Source organism: Canis lupus, chromosome 21 (assembly GCF_011100685.1).
Source record: "Canis lupus familiaris isolate Mischka breed German Shepherd chromosome 21, alternate assembly UU_Cfam_GSD_1.0, whole genome shotgun sequence".
Lineage (NCBI taxonomy): Eukaryota > Metazoa > Chordata > Mammalia > Carnivora > Canidae > Canis > Canis lupus.
In genome coordinates, this window is record NC_049242.1 from 21436293 (window position 1) to 21449556 (window position 13264).

A 13264-nucleotide genomic window follows, 5' to 3' on the forward strand; every position below is an offset into this window, starting at 1 on the left:
ATGTTTTGTTGTTTCTTCTACTTTATCTAATGTATTTTGTTTATTCAATTTTCTAGTGCGGGATTTTTTAGTTTTATATATGCTAGCCTCCTTTGTTAGTGTTGATTAGTGGAGACATAGAGTATTTCTAGGTTGTCTTTAATCCCTGAAGTCTAATGTGGGCAAAGATATGTGGTAGGTGTTTGATAAATGTTTGAAGAGAAAACATACTTATTGGATTTGCAGGTGATAAAGACTGGAAGGGAAAACTACTATGTTAGATGGCAGAGAGAGAGAGTGAGCAAGAGAGCTTGCAAAAATGAGTTGAAGCCAACAAGATGAAATTTAAAGGGGATGACAGAGAAGTTCTACATTTTAAGTCTGAAAGAAACGGCAACATATGGACAGGCTGGAGGAGACCTAGCATGATGCTATTCTTACAGAAATGGTGGTTTTGGCTGCCCAAGCTCAATATCAGCCGAAGACCTTGCAGTGGCTAAAAACTAATGCAACTTCAGATTGAATTATTGGAAGTATGTAGAATTAGAGGAGGTGATAGTCCAACTATGTTCTGAAGGGGGCAGACTGCACTTAGAATATCATGTTCCCTATAGGGTACCAGGCAGTAAGAGGGTTATTGCAAACAGGACTATGTTTAGTAGGTGCCCTCCATCACCACTACTCAAAGTAGAGTCTGAACTGTTCTTAGTCTACAGTGAGATAAGTATAAAAATTGAGAGTGCTTAGAAAGCTTTATAGCAATTTGGCAGAATAATTTTATGTCTAATGAATCAAATAAAAAAGAAAATGAACTTTATTTTGTATGTCCTTTGTTTTGCTTGAACCTTTATTTTTTATTTTATTTTACTAAATTTTATTTTTAGAGCAGCTTTAGGCTTAGAGAAAAATTGACCAGAAAATACAAAGAGTTCCCATATACTCTCTCTCTGACTCTCCCTTGCACTTTGTCAATTATCAACATCTTGCATTAGTGTGATACAACTGATGAACCAATATTGACACATTATTATTAACTGAAGTCCTTATTTTATATTAGGGATCACTCTTTGTGTTGTATGGTTCTCCAGGTTTTGACAAATGCACAGTGTTATGTATCCATCATTATAGTATAATATAAAATAGTGGTTTCATTGCCTTAAAAATGCCTTGTGTTCAGCTCTTCATCCTTACACCACCCCTACTTCGCAACCCCTGGCATCCACATGTATTTTTGCTGCTCCTGTAGTTTTGCATTTTCTAGAATATCATACTTTTCAGACTAGCTTTTTACTGGATGCTTTTCCACTTTGGGTATTTCTGTGTCTTTTTGTGGTTTGATAGTTCACTTCTTTTTATTTCTGAATAACACGCCATTATATGCATGTTTGTTTACTCATTTCTTTATTGAAGGATATCTTGGTTGCTTATATATTATGGCAATTATGAATAAGGTTGCAATAAATATTTGTGGATAGGGTTTTGTGTGGACATAAATTTTCAGCATGCTTGGGTAAATACATAGGAGTGCAATTGCTGGATTGTATGGTAAATCTATATTTAACTTTATAAGAAATTGCTAAAGTGTCTGTACCATTTTATATTCCCATCAGCAATGAATGAAAATACTTGTTGCTGCATATACTCACCCACAGTTGGTGTTATCAGTACTTCGATTTTAGTCATTCTAATAGGTATGTAATTGTACTTCATTATTGTCTCAAATGACATATGATATTGATTATTCATATTCTCTATATCTTCTTTGATGAAGTTTCTGTTCAGATCTTTTGTCCATTTTTTTATTAGGTTGTTTGTTTCCTTGCTGTTGAGTTTTAAGAGTCCTTTGTACATTTTGGATATAAGGTTTTTTTGTTTGCTTCAAATTTTTATTCAAATTCTAGTTAGTTAACACATCGTGTAATATTGGTTTCAGGAGTAGATTTTAGTGATTCATCACCTCCAAAAACACTCAGCCCTCATCATAACAAGTGCCATCTTAATACCCATCACCCATTTAGCCCATCCCCCACCTACCTCCCTCTATCAACCCTCAGATTGTTCTCTATAGTTAAGAGTCTCTTATGTTTTTCTTCCCTTTCTTTCTTTTTTTTCTTTCTCATATGTTTATCTGTTTTGTTTCTTAAATTCCACATATGAATGAAATCATATGGTGTTTGTCTTCCTCTGGCTGACTTACTTTGTGTAGTATAATATACTTTAGCTCCATCCACATCATTGCAATGACAAGATTTCATTGTTTTGGAGGCTGTGTAATAATCCATCATATATACTCTACGCACACACCCCACATTTTCTTTATCCATTCATCAGTTGATGGACATTTGGGGTCTTTCCGTAGTTAGGCTATTGTTGATAATGCTGCTATAAACATCAGGGTGCATGCATCCCTTCAAATCTGTATTTTTGTATTCTTTGGGTAAATACCTAGTACAGCAATTGCTGAGTTGTAGGGTAGTTCTATTTTTTAATTTTTTTTTAATTTTTATTTTATTTATGATAGTCACAGAGAGAGAGAGAGAGAGAGAGAGAGAGAGGCAGAGACATAGGCAGAGGGAGAAGCAGGCTCCATGCACCGGGAGCCCGATGTGGGATTCGATCCCGGGTCTCCAGGATCGCGCCCTAGGCCAAAGGGAGGCGCTAAACCGCTGCGCCACCCCGGGGATCCCAGGTAGTTCTATTTTTAACTTTTTGAGGAGCCTCTGTACTGTTTTCCAGAGTGGCTGCACCATTTTGCATTCTACCAGCAGTGTAAGAGGGCTCCCCTTTCTCTCGATCCTCATCAACATCTTTTGTTTGAATATAAGTTCTTGATCAGATAGGTGTTTTGCCAATATTTTCTCAAATCACTGAGAAATTCTCAAGTCATTCATTCTCTTAATAGTATCTTTTACAGAAGTTCTACTTTTTAATAAAGTTCAATTTACCAACTTTTTCTTTTATTATGGATCATGATTTTACTGTTGTATCTAATAAGTCATAACCAACCAAACTAAGGCCATCTAGATCTCCTATGTTATCTTCTATACATTTTGATAGTTTTTCAGTTTATATTTATGTATATGATACATCTTGAGTTAATTTTTGTGTAAAATGAAGTCTATGTCCAGACTAATTTTTGATGTCTAATTGTTCTAGCATAGCACCATTTATTGAAAAGACTATTCTTTCTTCATTGAATTTATTTTTTTTTCTTATCAAAAATTAGTTGCTATATTTATGTAGGTCTATTTCAGACTCTCTATTCTGTTTCAATGATCTATTTGTCTATTCTTTAGCCAGTACCATACTGCCTTGATCACTGTAGCTTTATAAGTAGGTCTTGAAGTCAGGTAATGTTAGCCCTCTTTATAGATGGTATCTATATAGCTATAGTTACATCCATAAAGATATATTGTCTATCCGCATTTCAGACCAACTGAGTCAAAAATCTGTGCTAAGACTTCAGCATATAGTTTTAGTTTCCCAGGTAATTTTGATGCAAAGGGAGAGTTGAAAACCATCATACTAAAACCGTAAACTCCTTGAAGGTTTGGTTCTGTTCACTGGTGTGTATCTATCCCTGCTGGCTTATACAAGATGCTTCAATAGTTATTAAATGATCAGGTGATTAATAGGACTGGGAGTATCTATCCTGGAGAAGAGAAAATGTGCAGGGGCTTGATAGATTATGATAATGCATATCTGAAGCCTTTAATATTTGTTTTGAAGGATGGTTTCTGAGTGCTTGAGGAGGCAGAATTGGAAGTGTACAGAAAGGCACCTGGCTGAATGTTAGGAAGCATTGTTTAATAATGCTATTCCAAGAGAGTTCTTTGTTTCTACATGTATTTCATTTTTTTCTTTTCTTTTTCTTTTTAAATTTATTTATTCATGAGAGACTCAGAGAGAGAGAGAAATGCAGAGACACAGGTAGAGGGAGAAGCAGGCTCCGTGCAGGAAGCCTGACGTGGGACTCGATCCCGGGTCTCCAGGATCACACCCTGGGCCAAAGGCGGCACTAAACCGCTGAGCCACCCAGGCTGTCCTCTACATGTAGTTCAGCAGAATGTGGAAAACCATCTGTAAGAGAGGGGGGATGCTGCAGGGGGTGGAAAGTTGCATAAGATCAGATGCTATGATTATTGATGATTACTTTGAAAAACTATGTCCGAGGCAGAGGACTGTTTCTGCCTTTTATCCGCTCTGTATAAATTGACACAAGGGTATGGAGTCAAAAGAACATTCTAAAGCTACTTTGAAGCTGAGATCTCACAGTGTAGCAGGACCCCCACCCTGTGTTATTGACCAGTTCTCTCTATAACATTGATGCCTTCAAGAAATTCCCTGTCTCTTCCACCAAATTTGGAACTTGTAATTGGCCTAGTGTGGGTACTCAGGGTCTGGGAAAAGTGAGAGATACTTAACAGAAGAGCTCTTTCTCTTCTCATGAATTTTTCCCCCACATTTCTGCAGTTAAATAATTTTGGCACATTGAATGGAGGTGTAGACATCTGGCAGGGAAAATGGATAAAAACTATAAAATTTCTCTCTAGCACACTTAAATCATCGGTCAGGCATAATGCAGGTTACCTCCTCTTTGCTAGGCAGCAGGGCAGGGTATAGCAGTTGATATAAAGGTGACTAACATGGCAGAGAGAAATAAAGCATAGGTTTAGGAGTCAGACCAAAGTTGCAACGACTTAGCTATTTTCCAGCTGTGTGGTCTTGAGAAAGTCATTGCCCTTTTTAACCCACTACATTCATTCTGTCTTTCACCCAAGTTGTGCTGCTGCTTCCAAGCTTTGTCCTTAGAATATACTTGTTTCATTTTGGCCTCATTTTCCAATAATATATTAGTCTAAATCATTACCATCTTCTTTTGCCTGGAGTTCTTTAACAATCTACTAACTTGTTTTCTTGTTTCCATCATTCTCCCCTTTATTCTCCATTCAGCAGTTAGTGATCCTGTTAGAGATGCAAATTAGATCTGTCATTCTGCTGGAAATCTCCCTAAACCTTCCAATTTTTAAAACTTAGAACAAAACCCAAACTCCTAGTTCTGACCTGGAGGAGACCTTGCATAATGTGACTCCTGCCATATGTCTCAAGAGTAGGGTGTAGAGGGGAAGTTGGTGGGACAATATTATTTCTTAGGGAGCATTTGGATATGTATGAAGGTGGGTTTTTGTTGTTAAATTATTGAGGGGGCACTAATAGGATTTTAGGGGGTCTGGGCCAGGGTTGGTGAATGTCCTGCAATATGTTGTTCAGTTTCAGGCTCATTACAATGCCTGATTCACAGGATATGCTTAAGAAATAATTAGTGTATGAAACTACGTTCTTCCTGGACCCCAGTTTTGACATGTGATTTGGTAGAGAGCCTACTTCTTAAGGTTGTGGTGAGAAAGACATAACATTTCGTAAAGCATCTGGTACACAATAGCACTTAATAAATGGTAGCTGCTGATGATCTTTCTTTGCTTGGAAGCAGCTGTAAGTGCCCACCTAGAGTTTTCCCTAGGGCATTAGACACCTTTGTTGGTGGGGTAGAGGGGTGGGTGCATCTCTTTCCCAGAAGGCTGATCTGATAAAATCCTGGGGTTGACCTGAGTTGCTCTGGAGTCCAGACACAGCTGCGGAAACGAAGGCACAGAGGGGGTCTGGTTCTCTTCCTTGACTCTGGAGCTCACCCAGGACTCTGACAGGCGCTGGAAAGCCTGGTCTGTGTGAGAAATTGCCTCCTGCTGGAGACTAGGTAGGGGAGAACAGCTGAGAGGGTGGGAAGGTAGTAGTCTCCCCGCCCTCTGAGCTTCGGGGAAAGGAGAAGCGCGGTTTCCTCCCGCCTCCTTCCCTCCCTTCTTCCCCCGCCCCTTCTGCTTCGCCAACCCCGAAGCTGCGCCTCCGCTGCGCCCTGCGAGGGCGGGAGCGTGCTGCACCGGGAGCGGGTGCTGGGGCGGCTGAGCTGCTGGGAGCCCGGCCCCAGCCGAGTAGAGCGGCGCGGGTGGAGCCACGGCGTTGTGCGGCTGGCTGGGCGGGAGAGGTGCGGCTCTGCGACAAAAACAGGCGCCAGAGATGCCGGGGCCAGCTCCCCCCACCAGGTAATGCTGGCCCACCCTGGGGCGCGCCCAGCTGGGAGCTGCTGAGGAGGGGGAGGGGTCTCCGCTGGCTTCCGGGGAGTGGTGCGCAGTCGGGTGGTCTCTTTCCTTAAGAGACCCTAAATGAGAGAAGTGGCTGAGAGCTGAACCTTCAGATGAGCTGGCCTAGGGCTAGGCCAGCATTTGGTTTCAGAGCTCTGGCTAGGGAAGGTTGTGAAGGAGAAGCTGATTTTGGGGGGAACTACTGTGTCTCAGGAGCCATTCTCGTTTGCTAACACCCTTCTGCTTGGTTGTTAGGGTGATGCTTTCCTCTGTCTTTGCTTAGCTGCTGGCCTGCTGGGACCATGGGGGCTTTCTCTTGGGTGCTGGGGAGGGGCATTATATTATAAGTGACCTGTTATGAGGTGGAGTAAACCAGGAGATAGGAGACCTGAGGTAGCTGGTCCTGTTCAGGCAGCCTCTGTGGGCCTCAGTTTCCTTATCTATGCAATGAGGACTTGACCTTATGTTTGTAATTTTGGCTTCCCCAGACTGTCAGACTGACTTTTGGAAAGATGAACTGGTTAAAACTTGAAATGGGCTGCAGAGATGTCCTCAAATAGGGGTATTTGAGAAGCAGACCTTTGTATCCTGTCCTCCACCCAGCCTTTTGGATGGCATTTGGGTGGTGTGCTGAGGACTCAAAGACTTAGTGGACAAGGCAGAGGTTGAAAATGATGATTATTTTAGTGTTGGGTGTAGATATGTTGGGTATTGTAAGGTGGGGTTGGAAAGAAACAGGTCAAGGCATGTTAATGGTTTTTCTCTGAACTGGCCAGTGATTTGATACTTGGGTGTAAAGCTGCTTTAAACTAGGCTATCTTTTCTAGAGCCCCCATCTTATTCAGCCTAGTTAATGACAGACCTTGGGGGCTGTGTAATGTCTTACTCACTATGATTCTTTCCTTCTTAATTATCTGGGACCAAGAAACACATGTTAGGCCTGAAACTAACTTACCTTGATTATTTCCATCTCCTTCCTCCCCTGTTTCTGTGATTCTCTTCTGCCTCCTTGTCTTCTCCCCATTTTTCTTTCTGCTTCCTACTCCTGATAATTTTTCCTTCTCCCTTATCCATCTTTTCTCCCACCCTCCACTTTCTTCTTTCTTCCTGCTCTCCTCATATTTCCCTTTCTTATCCTTTCCCCTCCATAGCTAGTTTTTCTTTCCCACTCTTGGGTCCTTCTCTTGGTTAGGTTTTTCTTCTCTTTTCCTTTTAGAATTGTTGGTTAAGGGGCGTCTGGCTGGCTTAGTCAGTAGAGCATGGGACTTGTCATCTTGGGGTTGTAAGTTTTAGCCCCATGTTAGATGTAGAGATTACTTAAAAATGAAATCTTTAAAAAGAAATGTAGGAAATAAAATTGTTGGTTAAGATTTCTCATTATTAATAGGCTTGTAGGGACCTTTATTGTGGTGTTTATGAGGTCCAGACACTGTTTCCTACCTAACTCCCTTACGTTCAGCTTTCATTTACAAATTCTGTCTTCCCAAAGTGCAATTCTACTTCTATGTCTTGCTTTGGGGCTGCCAATAAGCAATCTTCGACACTCGCTTCCTTCCCAGAGGGGAAGCGGGCAGTAGAGAGTAAGCAAGATGATAAGTGGAGAGCTTGAAGACTAGAGTGGGAGAAGAGCAAGGTGTCCAATAGGGCTGAGCAGAGGCCAAGACTGTCTTTTATGAGACCAGTGACTGGGAACAAAAACTCTGTGGCAGCTTTGAAGCATTGCTGACCTGGAGGAAAAGAGGTGACTTGTGAGCCTAGGCAAGAAGAGGGGATAGTAGGGATGGAGTAGAGGGAAAGAAGGTGGAGTCCTTGGGGAGAAGAATAAGTGATCTTTTGAGGAAGAGGGTGGACTGGGCAAGATAGGGGTTGTTTGGGAGTAGAGGTAGGTATGGTGGGAAGACTACAGTCTGGGAAAGAGGACCATATAGATTAATTTCTTTCTCTCCAAAGGCTGGCTTTTTGGACTGGTTTGTTTCTGCAAACTGGTTTGTTTCAACAAACGTTTCTTGAGCAGTGTCCTCAAAGTAGGAGACTGAAAGGAAAAGCAGAGATAAGACAAGGTTGCTATTTTTCTGGATATTCACTGTCTAGACTGTAATGTGGAATGCACATATATACAAAAAGCTTTGAAATGACATCCATCAGCACACATTCTCTGGATCATCTATGCTGTGTTAGTATGGTGCCAGGTGCTGGGGATACCAAGATGGAAATTGGACTCAGTTGCTACCATTGTATGTTAAGGAATATGGGCATCTGTAACCTCCTGTGTTATGTATATGTAATAGAAGCTCAAGGGGCTGTTATAACACAGGAGGAGGAAACTTTAATCAGCAAGTCAGTGGCAGAGCTGGGACTAAATTCAAGCCTTGTCTAAAGGTGGTATCTGTTGTCTTATGCCATGTTCCCCTCTCACCCTATGTATTCATCTAGCATACAGAGAATTTTCTATTCTCTTTTCTGTCTACTGTCTACTTGTGGGGCTGGATTCAGGGTACTACTGAGATGAAAAAAAGAGCAATTCCATGTGGGAGGTCAACTGTGTTATGACCAAACACTCATTACCTTGGAAGGGAAACTGATGTGGTTCCTTTTAATTTCTCCTGGCCCTAGGCCATTTGGGTGAGCTTCCTCTATCAGGCATTTATTCTCTTCTTCCTTTCCACACCCCTCTATTTTCCTAAATTCAACTTCTGGTGGGCTGTAGTGTCCAGATGGAGCTAGGCTAGGCATTTCACTTCCATTGGCCTCTGTAAAATAGGAATTTAATACCTCACAGTGTTGGTGAAGATCAAATGAAATAATGAATGTGTGAAACTAATTTGTAAACTGTGAAGTGCTCTACAGATGTTACTGTGGTTGTTCCTGAATGTATTTTCAACCATGAAAAATGCTCATATGCTGTAGCATGAAAGAAATGCCTAGGGTTCCTCAAGGACTAGTTTAAAACTGAGCCTCAATCCTTAATAACAAAGGATAAGGAGAGAGATGAGGATGATTTAGGGACTGGTAATTGAACCATATGCAAAAAGCTGAGTTCAAGAGGTATAGTGATGATTTCTTTTAGGTCAAACAAGTATAAAAGATTATTTTTGGTGATGTCTTGTGATATAACAAAAAAAAGCAGATGAAAAGGAGGAAGTGGGAAGGATTTAAAAGCATCCTGACGACAGTTCAAATTTTGGTTCCACCACCTACTAGCTGCTTGGTTTTTAATCTTTCTCAGCTTCATGTATAAGATGGAATATATTTACACCTACTTTGAAGAGTTATTATAAAGCTTAAAAATAATTGTATAAAAAAGAAAAATTTATCTAGTAGGCACTTAATAACTATTTCTGCAAAAATAAACACTGAAGTTATATTGTTAAGAAAGTCTTCCTTGATTCCTAGGCTATTAAGGGCCCCTCTCTAGGATTCATGAAACATCATGTCCTTCCTCTGACCACTCAAAGGGGCCCTTACCATGTAATACCATTATTGTGCTTTATCCATTTGCCTGTCCCATTAATATGTGACTATTTTGAGGGTAGAGTCAGGGTCTAGTAAATCTTGCTGTCAACTCTTGCTGAGCCGTTTCCTTGCTAGGTATACACTGGTAAACACAAAAGGCTTAGTTACTTTTTTGTGAAGCTTACCGTTTATTGCTGGAAATGTATAATAAGCAAATATAATTCATGATAGATGTGAAAACTATGAGTTTCATTTGTTCATTTTAGGTTTAGGTACTTATGAGAAATGCAGGTAGAGTTGGTTGTCTTAACTGGTGATTATTAGTCTGAAAAGAGCTTTTGGGCTAAAGGTAGAAACTTGGGCATCATCAACATATAGGTAATAAGTAAAGCTATGGGTATGGATGAGATCATCTAGACAAAAGTGTAGCATATGAAGAAAGGTTCCTAACCTTGGACATGTGGAGGATAGCTAGGAAGAGTCTGCAAAGGAGATAGGAGTACAGAAAGATAGAAGGAAAGCCAGGTGAGTGCTTCAGAGAGATTGAGTAAGGTGAGGACAGAAAGTAACCATTTGATTTGGCAACCTGGAGATGGTTGGTAATCTTGATGAGACTACTTTGGTGAAATGCAGGGTGTTACTTGGCAAACAGAGGGGAGGAAGTGGAGATAGTGTAGACAATTCTTCTGAGAAGTTTTTCTATGAAGGAAAACAAATGTATTTTGAGGAAGATATCGGTGTCAAGGGAAGGGTGTATGTGTGTCTTGGAATAGGAGACATGTTTATTTTCACTCAGTATTCACAGATCAGGCCAAAAATTTAGAGATCATCTTCATTTTTTCTTTTTTTCTCACACTGTACACCCAGTCTCTAAATAAGCCATTTGGCCCTACCTTGAAAATATCTACCTTTGGTGTACTGCTGTATATCTACTGCTGTCCATTCAAGCTACCATCAATCCCCACCTGGATTATTGTAATAATTTCTTAATAGTCTCTTCACTTTGCATTTGCTCCCCTGCAGTCTGTTTTCTGCAACCAGAGTGGCCTATTTAAAACATAAATCAGTGGGATGCCTGGGTGGCTCAGTGGTTGAGCATCTGCCTTTGGCTCGGGTTGTGATCCCAGGGTCTCGGGATCAAGTCCCACGTCGGGCTCCCCGCAGGGAGTCTGCTTCTCCCTCTGCCTATGTCTCTGCCTCTCTCTCTGTGTAATTAATAATAATAATAAAAACCCTATATATATAGTTTAATATATATAATTAATATATATATATCATATATATATATTAAGGATGCTGGGGTGGCTCAGTGGCTGAGCATCTGCCTTTGGCTCAGGTTGTGATCCCAAGGTCCTGGGACCAAGTTCCATATCAGGCTCCCTGCAGGGAGCCTGCTTCTCCCTCTGCCTATGTCTCTGCCTCTTTCTCTGTGTCCCTCATGAATAAATAAGTAAAATCTTAAAAAAAAAAAAAAAAACACATAAATCATATCACTACTCAAAACTCTTCAGTGTCTTTTCATGCTTCATACAAAATCCAAACTTATTATTGTGGCCTGTAAAGTCCTATCTAATCTAAACCCTGGCTGTATCTCTAATTTTAGTTTTCTACCATGTTTCTCCTTGTTCACTAAACTTATGTCTTGTTGTCCTTTTTGCTATTCTGATGCCAAAAAATATTCTCATCTAGGACATTTGTACTTACTGCTCCCCCTGCTTAAAATGCTTCCAGGTATTACTATGATTAATTGTCTCATTTCATTCAGGTCATAAGTGTCTCTTCCTCAGAGAAGCCTGTCCTGATCATCTTGTTTTTTTGTACCACCTATCTCTGTTCCCACCCCCTAAGTTACATGTACTACTCTTAAATTTTCATTATGGACTTGACATTTTTTTATTTATTTGTCTGCTTCTCTTACTAGTCCATAAAGTCCACAAATACAGGAACTTTGTCTTATTCAGCTAGATTAGTACTGGTATTTGTAAATGCTCAATAAATATATCTTGAATGGCTGAATATATCTAAAAAGGGAGGGAGTGTAGGAGGGAGATCTCGAGATTGATTGATTGGTTAATTAATATAGCTGAAAGAAATCATTCCAGGTGAGAAGGAGTGCAAGTGAGGGAGAGGAGGGAATGGCTTTTGATGGCAGTAAGAACATCTCCTTCATTATAAATGGGTGATGCAGGTGCAGGGAGGCATATAGATTTGGGAGTGGGAAGATAGAATTCTCCTGCAAAGATTTCTCTTTTCTCATAGAAGGTTAGTTCGTCAGAGAAGGGGTGAGTGGAAAGCCTAATTGAATGCCCGTTTGAGGCAAGGTAATCATTTGTAAAAATATAGTCATAATTTTCAAGTGAAAGCAGTCAATCAGGTAATGTTCTCTAGGACATTCAGCTACTTCAAGCACAGGTAGTTGGGAGAGACTTAGAGTTCAACTATTGCAAAGGGAATTTTGCCAGTTGTATTTTGGAAAGGGAGAAAAGGCAAAGGGGTTGATTGTTTTGTTTTCTGTTTATCGGATTTGTTTAGATTGATCAGATTTGTTTAAAGTATACGTGTACAGTGAAAGCCTGTTAAACTGTTTAATCATCCTACAGTAGTTGGAATGGCCAGAGTGTTGGAAGGGTCATCATTGTTGAGAGAGTGTAAAGGTCACCTAGAATGGTAACTGGAGGGGTACAGAAGAAGATTGATCTAGGAACTAAAGTCTTTGAATTAGGTGACCAGGAAGTGGGTATTATGCAAGAAGAAGAGGAAGGAATGGTTTGGAAATAGCATTGAAAATTAAGGACAGCACTGATAGGTTGGATATGAGAGAGAAAAGAGCCTCTAATTGAGAGGACTGCTGGAGAAATCTCTTCTTCAGATGATAGCCAAGTTCCTTTTAAGAAAAGGAGGCCAGGGGAGTTAGCCTATGACAAATGGGAAGATCCAGAGGAAATAGTGAAAGGGATCCAGAGTCAGGAAGGGGCTGTGGAATTTGATGAAATTAGAGGGCATACAGAAAAGGTTAGGGGACAAGATTTTGGGTGACTGAGGATGACTGAAGTAAATGGACCTGGAAACTCGATTGACTTGGTCCTGAGTATCTATTAGAGGAGAGAGAGTGTTCATTTTCAAGCTGTGGTTCTTAACACTTCCAAGAGAAAATGTTCTTTTGGGGAAGCATTTGGGAGTGTGGGAAATTGCAGGGTATGTTCAGGCAGAGATGGACTAGAAGGTGATCCATCCAGGAGACAGCTGAGTAGATTCCAGTGTTTTTGGAAGGTTGAACCAAATGGCCTTATGGGTTCCTTTCAGCTCTCAGATTGTATGGACTTCAGCTCGGGTTTTAGTGATGATCTCCGTTCACAGCATCCATTGGGAAGTCTAATGGTTTGAAGCTTAAATTTGAATTTTTCCCTTAACTGTTGGGAATAGCTTATTTGGGGCTGCAGGTCAGAAATTTTCCAAGATGGTAGGGCAAGGATTATGAGAGCTTTAATACTAGTTTCTGCAAGTAACTCCATTGGCTATCTGCAAGGGTGGTAGAATTGAAGAAGATGTGTAGGTGTGATTGGGGAGGGGAGAGGAAGGTGAAGGTACAGGGCTAGCTTAAGTCACTGACCTCAAATTTCTCTGCCAATTTTTCCATTTCACTTTGCTGCCTCTCATACTCTCTAATTCCAAGTACAGCCCTCTGTTCACTCTGT

The 13264-nt window shown here is 40.6% G+C and overlaps 1 protein-coding gene across 3 annotated transcripts in view; it reads left to right on the forward strand.

The window, feature by feature from the left end:
* The window catches only part of PAK1 (p21 (RAC1) activated kinase 1), a 144826-nt gene that overhangs the window by 55614 nt on the left and 75948 nt on the right, over positions 1–13264 (forward strand). The window contains exon 1 of one of the 3 annotated variants that reach the window (XM_038568520.1): positions 3998–4018. The exons of 1 other annotated variant lie outside the window; for it this stretch is intronic. The gene's annotated coding sequence lies outside the window, so the exon portion shown is untranslated. Of the gene's footprint in view, positions 1–3997; positions 4019–5885; positions 6078–13264 lie in introns of those variants that run through there. One more of the 3 variants, XM_038568519.1, reaches the window with a different exon arrangement.